Below are 11,206 nucleotides of genomic sequence, written 5' to 3'. Positions count from 1 at the left end.
AAAGATCCGCTATTTTAAAATTGCGATATTTGGAGGCGGAGGGGGATCTCCCCTTTGTTCGACTTTTTTTAATGTACAGTGAAAAAAACTAAAATTCTCTAAATTATTTGAGATTTGCAGAGAACATGCGGTGAGGTTATGGAATTAATATGGGGTACCTGATGATTTCATATGTGGACGGGGAGGGGGACCTCCCCCTTGCCCTACTTTTTGAAACTTGGAACAAAATTATGCGATTTGCTTGAAATTTTCATTGAATGTTGGGGTTGCCATCTAGACAAAAATCCGCTACATTATTTTTCGATATTTGGTCGGGGAGGGGGACCACCCCTTTGCCCGACTTTTATTAAAGTACAGTGAAAACAAAACTAAACTCCCCCGACTGAAATTTTACGGAAAAAATGGGTGAGGTTATGCAATTTATATCAGGTTCCTGATTTTTTAATAAAAAGAAAAGGGCATAGGGAGACATCTGCTTCTCTTAAGTACATGCAGAGAAACAATTAAACTTTACCGAGTCACTTGAAATTTACAGAGGACTGGGGAGAGGTTACGATATTAATAGTTGATACCTGATTTTGTGATATTTGGACGGAAGAGAGGCCGCCCCTTTAGGCTTATAATTTGCTTGAAATTTTCTGAGACGTTTACAAAAGGTACGCTACATCACTTTTCGACATTTGGTCGGTCGTGGGGGGGGGGGTGGTAATTCTTAAGTTTTCTTGAAATTTACAAAGGCGGTGGGGGAAGGTTATGAACGAAGGAGTAACCTTCCTTGCCACACACTTGAAGGAAAGTTTCAAGAATTTTCAGGGAAGGTTAGGGGTGCTATTCACTACGGTGTTTGTCGATATTGTATCGGGGAAAGTGGAGTCCCTTTAAAACAATAGAGCAAAATTTAAACATTTCCGATCTACTTGAAATTTACAGGGAACGTGGGAGGAGGTGATTAAATTTATACATGATTTTTTAATTTGTATATGATTTTTCGATATCTGGTTGGGGAAGGGGAAAATTTGAATAAACTTTGTCGATTTACTTCGTAGAATTTATAGAGACCATTGAGTAGTTGTGAAATTAATATAGGGGTACGTCATAGTCCGATATCAAGTCGGAGTGGAGCGAAGGTGGGGAGAGGGCTCCTTTTTGTCCGTTGTTTTTTCTTAAACTGAAAGTAGAGGGTTGTCCGTAAATGGGCACTCGGTACATAATTTTATGATTTTTGCACATGCTTCTGCCAGACTTCTTTTTAGCAAAGAACTTAAATTTACATGAAATTGGAAGCCAACGTAGAGGGTGCATCATTTTCCAACATTTTAGCAAATGTTAATGTGGTAAAATTTTTTACTACTTTTGCTTTTTCCGATTTATTGAATTGGACACAGTAATTCTTTGTATGTTATGTTATTATAATATAGTGCTTAATTTTCAGATATGTTGAGGAGAAGGATACATTTCCACACTTAAAATTCACAAGAAATATAGAAGATTGTCCAACTACTTGAATACAGAATATTATTTAAAAAAATTTGGAGGAAAGGGTACACCCTCTCCCTAACATTTTTTAAGACGAACCGTTTTACATATGCATATCCGCCGTATTTGTACCTATAAACAAAAAAGCAAGTAGTCCGACTTGTTTGAAAGAATTCAAATCTTTTCGAATTTGTTTTCAGCACGAAGGATATGGTTGACTAAGTTAACGCAAAATGTTCCTACAAAGACACTTCGGAAGGCGCAGCGAAGCGGGCCGGGTTACGCTAGTAGGGTATAAAAATTGCAGGAATGTCTTAAGCGGCATACGATGTTCAAGCTGGACACAAAAAAGAATAACCTATGAAATCTATAGTCTGTGCGTTATATGAGTAGCATGCACAAAAGTACACATACTCGCTACCTTTAGCGTATTTTAGGTAGATATAAATACATACCAGTATGCGTTCTTGGGTTGGTATATGATACCAAAGAATAGTTTTCATTCCATTTTATCCCTTTTAAATTTGTTTTTTTTTTTCAAAGCCTAATAGCTTGTAATATAACGAAATAAATTTAGTTATTAATGTACTTCTTTAATGAAGGTATATAACATGGTTATAAATTCATTTACTTTCTATTACATTCTTCTTTAAAATTTTATTTATGTGATATAGGTGTGTTGCACTCTCAAGATATTGCTCTATTGCTATGATATTATAGAACTTACAAGTAATCGGATTAACATTCATCGAAGCCATATGACGTTGAATGCCTTATCCATGTTATGCCTATGTTGGTGTATTTTAAGTTTTGCAAGTTAGTGTTTACATCATTAGCAATAGAATCAGCAAGAACAACAGAAGTGACAACATGTTTGTTTGCACTAACACTTAAGATAAACAAATTCATACACACACACACATACGAGCTTATATAAATCTAAGTCTCCCATGAATAAAGGAAGACGAAATTAATGAAACATTCTGATTTCTCCAGTAACCGCACAATATCATCTTTGTCTTGTAACTCACACACATACATTGATGTAGAAGAGTATAGGAAAGCTAACAATAACCAAAGGCACCGATACACGTACAAACATTCAATTGCAAGTACTCTTTATTGAAGAAGAGAATAGATCGATAGAAAGAGAAAAACTGAGAGACAAGTTTTATCACTTTATGTATGTTCTTGGCATAATGTAGAAATGATAAATGATGTTAGTGACAATATAAACTAGAGATAAAAATTTCCTTCTTGAGGGAGATTTTGAATTAAATGTCCACATCCACAAAGAAATGTGTTGCCTAATTTCTATATTGGATATTTTATTGTATCCTTAATCACTATGAGCTTAGGGTATAATAGTTTTGATTTCAGTCAAAGAGCCCCTAACAGATCTGTTAGTTGTATAAAGTGGTCGATACACCCAGAAAAAAGTGACCCCTTCTTTAAGTTAAAATGAACTCATTGTGAAGAAAGTTGAACTTCGTATAGCGCCAAAGACATTTTTATTTGTTTGAACGATGTGATTTTCGTAGAAATTAGGTATAATGCATTCCATATATTAGTTAACATTTTCCTATATTTATGTACCACTATACTACAGAATGAAAAAATTTAACTGATTTGAATTCATATATGGAATGATTTTATTGAAATTTTTTCATTCTTATATATTTGTGGTAAAACTTTTACTTCATAATTAGAACTGCTTACCTTCGTTTTTAAATACAATTTTATTTATTTATATAAGCAATTTTATCTTCAATAAAAGACAATTTTTATATATATATATATTGAATATATTTATTAAGAATCAACAGTATCGACTGTCCTTGAAATATTAGTTTATTATTCCACTATTTTCAATTTCCATGTGATATTATCAACTGTAAAACGCACTTTTTCTTCTTCTTGTACTTTTCACTTTTAATAAGTTACTGCCTAACGATTTTGTCCTCCTTTTACAATTTCAATACCTACAAATATAAAAAATCATAAACCATTTTTGATACAAAAGGTTAGCGTCACTGAATATTACCTGATAATTGAAGATTCCAAAATGAAGACAAATGAAATGAACATTGATAGATTTATTTTCAAAAAAAACCCAACATTTTTCTCACTAATTTAAAATAACAAATATTTTATTTGTTATTTATTATATTATTTTACCATATTATTTTTTAACAATCTCTCCGTATACCACAACAACGCGATTCCAACTAAAAAAACAACCCACGCGCAAACATATCGATTACACCCACGCGCAAACACATCGATTACGATGACAGGTATCGATTACAGGTAGATAATAGAAATATAGGAAAATTTCCTATATTCTAACAAGTGTGTTTCCTTAAGTTTTGAAAGGATTGCATACTTCTTAGTACGAATGAACTAAAATATTTTTCTATGCCAAGTGTTGTTCGTATGTATGAAAAACTTTCTATTATAAAGGAAGTCGCAATTATCATTTTATAAGAAATTTTACTAATTTTGAGGAAACTTGGTTTTAGTTCGGATTTTGTTTATTTTTACGAATGCTTTGTTATCGGTGAATAAAATTTTCTTGTTCAGTAGTAAATTCTTATACCCAGCGAAGAAAACAGTATGAGTAAAATTCCATGCCTTATTCTAGTTAATGAACTATTCCTAACTGCTTCCAGTTTAGGATTTTTTTACTGAAACGAGTAAATTTTATTATTTCTCACAAAAATTTACCTTCATGGAAATAAAATGGATAAACTATATTGATGAAAAAATTTTCCTTTAGTTTCGAAGGCACTTTTTTCTGGATGTACAAAATCGATTCATAATTTGCTATTGGATAGTATATTATTTTCGTAAACGGTTGGTCTTAAAATGCCAGCCAAATTTATTTTTACCACTCTTCCATAAGGGCGATTGTCTGATAATATTATGGAATATGATGATATTATGGAATATGAAAATAGTAATATTAGTGAATTATTCGATCACTGCTTTTGGATGGTAAATCGCGAAATCAACTAACATTTGAATTCTGTAAAAGGTGACTGTTAGTCTTTGATGGTTACCTTAAAATATTGGTATACTGACGCACGATTTGGTTGGCTCCGGGTTTTAATGACCCACAATCAGTGCATAGTTGGTAACTTTGGGCTACAAATGCAACAGTGAGGCCAGAAAAGCATTTTGATGCTTTTAAGGGACACCATAACATAGAGTTTGTGCTCCATTCCCTGACATTCGTGCTATCTATCGAGCTTCAAGAACGTTCAACACTGTGGCCTAAACTATACTATCATTTATATCCTCCATCACTGATTGTACAAAGGCTGTCGTCCACAATCGAATTACCTGCCGATGTCAAGGATCTTAAAAGTTCTTAACATTCTCTTCTAAACTGAAAGTTACTCCATATTGGACCTATGCTAGACAAATATGTAGATTAAACACATATGTAAATTAATTCAGATCTTCATCGGTATATATAGGGTGTCTATAAATACACACAAAAATATTTTTGTTTTCAACCACGAAATTAATTGATCCAATTAATTTTTAATTGAAATGTCTTCAGTCGCAGAAGTAATAGTATCAATTTAAAAATTATTTGAAAGCCAATAAAAAAAATTAATTGATACTATTTATTTTTGTGATTGATTTTTGTTTTAATTAAAAAATTTGTTGAATCAATTAAATTTTTAATTGAATATTTATTAAAACTCAATTATGATTTTAATTGGAAAATTTTTCGTGAATTTTTTTCTGTGTAATTAGGAAACTATATTATCCAATTTTTGGTATGCTAATTGGATGGCCAAATTTCAACCGGATCGGCAGAAATTTACATCTTCAAGTGTCTCCGGAGATCAAATCTGTGGATTGGTTTATATTTGGACTATATATGATTATGATCGACCACTTACCAACTTTAAACCAGAGCGGATGAAATTTGCTCCTCCAAAAAGCTTCGTAACACGGTTGCCACAAGTGGTAGAATTCTACCAAAAAAATTTTAGGAACAAAATTGTGGGAAAATTTTCTATAAAAAAAATTTTTTGAGAAAATTTTCTAAAGATATAAAATTTTGACAAAATTTTCTGTAGAAATAAAATTTTGAAAAAATTTTCTATAGAAATAACATTTTGAAAAAATTTTCTATTGATTAACTGGAATAATATGCTAATTGTATCGTCAAATTGCAACCGGATCGGCAGAAATTTACATCTTCAAATGTCTCAGGAGATCAAATCTGTGGATTGGTTTATATTTGGACTATATATGATTATGACCGACCACTCAACAAATTTCAACCGGAACGGATGAATTTTGCTCCTACAAAAAGCTTCGCAACACGGTTGCCACAAGTGGTAGAATTCTACCAAAAATTTTTAATAATAAAATTGTGGGAAAATTTTCTATAGAAATAAAATTTTGAGAAAATTTTCTATAGAAATAAAATTTTGAAAAAATTTTCTATAGATATAAAATTTTGAGAAAATTTTCTATAGAAATAAAATTTTGAGGAAATTTTTTATAGAAATAAAATTTGAGAAAGATTTCTAAATAAATTAAATTTTGATGCAATTTTTTATAGAAATACATTTTTGAGCAAAATGTTTATAGAAATAAAATCTTGAAAAAAAAAAATTCTAAAACAAGTATATACGGCCGTAAGTTCGGCCAGGCCGAAGCTTATGTACCCTCCATCATGGATTGCGTAGAAACTTCTTCTAAACACTGCCATCCAGAATCGAATTACTTAAGTTGCGGTAACGCTTGCCGATGGCAAGGTATCTTAAAACCTCCTAACACCATCTTCTAAATTGTATGTAAGTCCATACGTGGTATATATTAAATCAAAAAGATCGATTCAATACGTTATAATTCAGTTTGACAAAGTAGACATAAAATTTTGACAAAATTTTCTACAGAAATAAAATTTTAACAAAATTTTCTACAGAAATAAAATTTTCAAAAAATTTTCTATAGAAATAAAAATGTTGACAAAATTTGCTATAGAAACAAAATTTTGACAAAAATTTCTACGGAAATAAAATTTTAACAAAATTTTCTATAGAAATAAACTTTTGACAAAATTTTCTATAGAAATAAAATCTTGGTAGATTATTTTTGGCTAGAGTGGTAACCATGATTATGAACCGAATAAAATTGGAACAAAATTTTCTATAGAAATAAAATTTTGACAAAATTTTCTATAGAAATAAAATTTTGACAATGATGAAAATTTTATTATGAACCGAATAAAAATTTAACAAAATTTTATCTAGAAATAAAATTTTGACAAAATTTTCTATAGAAATAAAATTTTGGTAGATTATTTTTGGCTCTAGTGGCAACCATGATTATGAACCGATATGGACCAATTTTTGTGTGATTGGACCAATTTTGGTATGGTTGTTAGAGACCATATACTAACACCACGTTCCTAGTTTGAACCGGATCGGATGAATTTTGCTCCTCCAAGAGGCTCCGGAGGTCAAATCAGAACGTTTTATATGGGGGCTATATATAATTATGGACCGATATGGACCAATTCTGGCACGGTTGTTAAAGATCATATACTAACACCATGTTCCAAATTACAACCGGATTGGATGGGGGCTATACATAATTATGAACCGATGTGGACCAATTTTTGCATGGTTGTTAGAAACCATATACCAATATCATGTACCAAATTTCAGGCGGATCGGATGAAATTTGCTTCTCTTTGAGGCTCCGCAACCCAAATATGGGGATCGGTTTATATGGGCGCTATATATAATTATGGACCGATGTGGACCAATTTTTGCACGGCTGTTAGAGACCATATACCAAAACCATGTACCAAATTTCAGCCGGATCGGATAAAATTTGCTTCTCTTTGAGGCTCCGCAAGCCAAATCTGGGGATCGGTTTATATGGAGGCTATATAATTATGAACCGATGTGGACCAATTTTTGCATGATTGTTAGAGACCATATACCAACACCATGTACCAAATTTCAGCCAGATCGAATGAAATATGCTTCTCTTAGAGGCTCCACAAGCCAAATCTGGGGATCGGTTTATATGGGGGCTATATATAATTATGGACCGATATGGACCAATTTTTGCATGGTTGTTAGAGACCATATACCAACATCATGTACCAAATTTCAGCCGGATCGGATGAAATTTTCTTCTCTTTGAGGCTCCGCAAGCCAAATCTGGGGATCGGTTTATATGGGGGCTATATATAATTATGGACCGATGTGAACCAATTTTGCATGTTGTTAGAGACCATATACCAACACCATATACCAAATTTCAGCCGGATCGGATGAAATATGCTTCTGTTAGAAGCTCCACAAGCCAAATCTGAGGGTCCCTTTATATGGGGGCTATACGTAAAAGTGGACCGATATGGCCCATTTTCAATACCATCCGACCTACATCGATAACAACTACTTGTGCCAAGTTTCAAGTCGATAGCTTTTTTCGTTCGGAAGTTAGCGTGATTACAACAGACGGAAGGACGGACGGAAGGACGGACGGACGGACGGACGGACATGCTTAGATCGACTCAGAATTTCACCACGACCCAGAATATATATACTTTATGGGGTCTTAGAGCAATATTTCGATGTGTTACAAACGGAATGACAAAGTTAATATACCCCCATCCTATGATGGAGGGTATAAAAATAGACTTTTGAGAAAATTTTTCTATAGAAATAACATATTAACAAATATTTCTATAAAAATAAAATTTTCTAGAAAAATTTTCTAGAAAAATTTTCTAGAAAAATTTTCTAGAAAAATAAAATTTGGAAAACTTTTCCATAAAAATACAATTTTGATGAAGTTTTATTGTGAAATTAAATTTTGAAAAAATTTTGTTTAGGAATAAAATCTTAAAAAAAATTCTATAGATAAACCATTTTGTGAAAATTTCTTATAGATACATACAAAAAATTTTTTCTGATTCAATCACGAAATTAATTGATCCAATTAATTTTTTAATTGAAATGTCTTCAATCCCAGAAATGATAGTATCAATTAAAAAATTAGTTGACAGCCAATTAAAAAATTAATTGATCCAATTAAAAAATTAATTGATACAATTAATTTGTGTGATTGTGTTTGTTTCAATTAAACAATTTGTTGAATCAATTAAATTTTTAATTGAATATTTTTTACAACGCAATTAAATTTTCAGAGATTTTTTTTTTTTGTGTATACAATTTTGAGAATTTTTTCTATAGAATTGAAATTTTGAGAACATTTTCTATAGAAATAAAATTTTGAGAAAATTTGCTATGGGAATAAAATTTTGAAAAAATTTTGTTTAAGAATACAATTTTGAGAAGTTTATATACCCCCATCCTATGATGGAGGGTATATAAATAGACTTTTGAGAAAATTTTTCTATAGAAATAACATATTAACAAATATTTCTATAAAAATAAAATTTTCTAGAAAAATTTTCTAGAAAAATTTTCTAGAAAAATTTTCTAGAAAAATAAAATTTGGAAAACTTTTCCATAAAAATACAATTTTGATGAAGTTTTATTGTGAAATTAAATTTTGAAAAAATTTTGTTTAGGAATAAAATCTTAAAAAAAATTCTATAGATAAACCATTTTGTGAAAATTTCTTATAGATACATACAAAAAATTTTTTCTGATTCAATCACGAAATTAATTGATCCAATTAATTTTTTAAGTGAAATGTCTTCAATCCCAGAAATGATAGTATCAATTAAAAAATTAGTTGACAGCCAATTAAAAAATTAATTGATCCAATTAAAAAATTAATTGATACAATTAATTTGTGTGATTGTGTTTGTTTCAATTAAACAATTTGTTGAATCAATTAAATTTTTAATTGAATATTTTTTACAACGCAATTAAATTTTCAGAGATTTTTTTTTTGTGTATACAATTTTGAGAATTTTTTCTATAGAATTGAAATTTTGAGAACATTTTCTATAGAAATAAAATTTTGAGAAAATTTGCTATGGGAATAAAATTTTGAAAAAATTTTGTTTAAGAATACAATTTTGAGAAGTTAATATACCCCCATCCTATGATGGAGGGTATAAAAATAGACTTTTGAGAAAATTTTTCTATAGAAATAACATATTAACAAATATTTCTATAAAAATAAAATTTTCTAGAAAAATTTTCTAGAAAAATTATCTAGAAAAATTTTCTAGAAAAATTTTCTAGAAAAATAAAATTTGGAAAACTTTTCCATAAAAATACAATTTTGATGAAGTTTTATTGTGAAATTAAATTTTGAAAAAATTTTGTTTAGGAATAAAATCTTAAAAAAAATTCTATAGATAAATTTGAATTTGACTCTACGCCAATTGTACAACTCTGATTTGATGCTGCCTTTTTCATTCAAAAAGAGACTTGTACATGCTTTGGCAATGCCCAATATTCTATACGGCATTGAGGTTTTTTGTGGCACAAATGCTGGTAACATAAGGAAAGTTAAACTAGCAATTCATAGAATAGTCCGTTATCTACATTCATTGCGTCGATATGACCACATATCTCCTCATGTCCAGGATTTCCTGGGGTGCCCATTTTCGAGTTTTATTGACTTCAGATCACTTGTTCTTTTCCACAAAATTTTCAGTGCTCAGTCACCTCGATTTCTCGTGGACTTATTTTCATTTGGCCGATCGCGGCGAAATCAGATTGTTGTACCTCTTGCCAGAGGTCATATGGACAAGTCATTTCAGGCTAGAATCGCCAGATCTTATAACTGTCTCCCTACTAATTTAAAGGACTTCTCGATTTCTGATTCGACATATCGTAAAAGATTACTCGATCATCTTGGATCACCTGCATGAAGCTTATCCAAACTCTAGTTAGTAGTGCTGCTTTGTTGTGCTTGGTTGAGTAAATAATATTTTCTTATTTTGTCTTTTTTCAATCATAATGGGAACTAAAAATGTTTTGTCATATTTCATTTTCTTTATATTTTTTTTATCATATTATTAATTATAATTGTCATATTTCATTTTTTGTCATATTATTAATTAATCTATTTTATACCTTATATATGTAATTATACTTTTTATATACCAAATCTGAGGGTCCCTTTATATGGGGGCTATACGTAAAAGTGGACCGATATGGCCCATTTTCAATACCATCCGACCTACATCGATAACAACTACTTGTGCCAAGTTTCAAGTCGATAGCTTGTTTCGTTCGGAAGTTAGCGTGATTACAACAGACGGAAGGACGGACGGAAGGACGGACGGACGGACGGACGGACATGCTTAGATCGACTCAGAATTTCACCACGACCCAGAATATATATACTTTATGGGGTCTTAGAGCAATATTTCGATGTGTTACAAACGGAATGACAAAGTTAATATACCCCCATCCTATGATGGAGGGTATAAAAATAGACTTTTGAGAAAATTTTTCTATAGAAATAACATATTAACAAATATTTCTATAAAAATAAAATTTTCTAGAAAAATTTTCTAGAAAAATTTTCTAGAAAAATAAAATTTGGAAAACTTTTCCATAAAAATACAATTTTGATGAAGTTTTATTGTGAAATTAAATTTTGAAAAAATTTTGTTTAGGAATAAAATCTTAAAAAAAATTCTATAGATAAACCATTTTGTGAAAATTTCTTATAGATACATACAAAAAATTTTTTCTGATTCAATCACGAAATTAATTGATCCAATTAATTTTTTAATTGAAATGTCTTCAAT

The sequence above is a fragment of the Haematobia irritans genome, chromosome 2 (assembly GCF_050003625.1).
Source record: "Haematobia irritans isolate KBUSLIRL chromosome 2, ASM5000362v1, whole genome shotgun sequence".
Taxonomy (NCBI): domain Eukaryota; kingdom Metazoa; phylum Arthropoda; class Insecta; order Diptera; family Muscidae; genus Haematobia; species Haematobia irritans.
Note: the sequence above shows the minus strand (reverse complement) of the source record.